This window comes from Galeopterus variegatus, unplaced genomic scaffold, assembly GCF_000696425.1.
Source record: "Galeopterus variegatus unplaced genomic scaffold, G_variegatus-3.0.2 Scaffold3392, whole genome shotgun sequence".
Lineage (NCBI taxonomy): Eukaryota > Metazoa > Chordata > Mammalia > Dermoptera > Cynocephalidae > Galeopterus > Galeopterus variegatus.
The window spans coordinates 192,966-194,541 of NW_007729503.1; the positions used below are offsets into that span (position 1 = coordinate 192,966).

General features: G+C 46.3%; 1 pseudogene; it reads right to left on the minus strand.

The window, feature by feature from the left end:
- Positions 1-1,576, minus strand: part of LOC103600576 — a 41,655-nt pseudogene that overhangs the window by 13,342 nt on the left and 26,737 nt on the right.

Sequence of the window (1,576 nt, forward strand, 5' to 3'; positions counted from 1 at the left end):
CTTGCCTTCCCCTTTTCCATATTTGTAACTCTTTTTCAGCAAGAAACCTGGTTTCCATTATTCTTAATGCATTTATTTGCCCAGGTCTCCCTATATGTAATCAAGCTCTTGCAGCCTAGACCACAAACACAGGGAGTAGGAGGAGCAGGGAGAGGAAGGAGAAAACATGGTTTTTTGTTTTCTTTTTTATTTTGTAGAACCATCTCTCTTCCCCTACAACACTGGAGAGAAAAGACAGAAAGACAAAGAAGGACAGGGGAGGGGAAAAGTACCAAAGTGCCTCACAAGAAACAGGTCATTCTAGTCTCTGCAGCTTGGGGTGGGGCTGAGTGGCTGGTGGCATATCAAGCCAGTCGGTCCCTCCTATTGTCTCCCAGGTGGCTCTTTGGTTATTGTCAAAGAAAACCAGAGCTGGACAGTAGTTAAACACAGATTAAATCCAGGACTATTGCAATAGAGGAAAAAAGACCTCAGTATAGAATTGGGCTCAATTCCAAATATAGCAGGGGCAAGTGGGGATTTATAGCCAAGGAGCAGGGTGGGAGTCAGCAGATGGAAAATTACTAAGAGAAAACATTAGGGGTAAGGAGGATCCTGACTAAACTGACCTAACAAGATTCTTGTTGAAGGCAGGCCAGGGTGATCAGACATCACCTGGGGGATGGTGGGGGATGAAGAACTCGATTAGATATCAAGGGTGATCAGTTATGGAGGATGGGAGATTCTGGCTAAACCAATTTAGCATGATTCTTGCTAAAGCTGGACAATGAAGAGACGAACATAGGAGTCCACAACTAAGACCTAGTTGAAAAATAGATCAGGGGAGCCTGAGTCAAGTATGGTCAAGGAGAGACTTTGTTATTATTTTGGGGGTGATGCCTTTGAAGACCATGGAGGTTCTGGGTATGTGTTTACACTGACCCCCATTGAGAGACTGCTGTGGAGTCTGCACACCTCTACCTTCTGCTGCCTGAAGCCCTCTTGGCCTTGTACACCATGCGTGCACAGCAGCACCGTTTCTTGTTCAGCTCCTACTGGCAGCTGTTTGTGTTGAACACTTTGCTGAATTCCTGCATCGTCTCACTGGGCTCCATGGAGCTTGAGGTCTTCATAGTCCGTGTGAAATGTAGCAAGTGTGGCTTGGCCTCTCCTGGTTTGAGCATTTTCATTCAGTCTCTGCTTTCAGGTTCCTTCTGGAAGACCTGAAACAAAGAGCCTCCCTATAAACTTGAAGGAGAGCTTGCTGTTTGTGGAGGGGCGGGGGCAGTCCTCTTCCCCTCCAGACTGCATAGGGGGCTGGCAGGCACATTGGCTGAGCTGCTAACCTTCTGCCCTATCTCCTGACCTTCCTCAGGATCTGCATTGCTCCTTTGAAAGAGGAGCAAGAGTTGCTTAGAGTAGCAATTGCTTAGAGTAGCAATTGTTATGGACTAAATTTGTGTCTCCCCACAAATTCATATGCTGAAGCCCTAACTGTCAATGTGACTGTGTTCAGAGATAGGGCCTTTAAAGAGGTATGTAATGTTAAATGAGGTCATAAGAGTAGGACCCTAATCCAGTAAGACTGGTGTCCTTA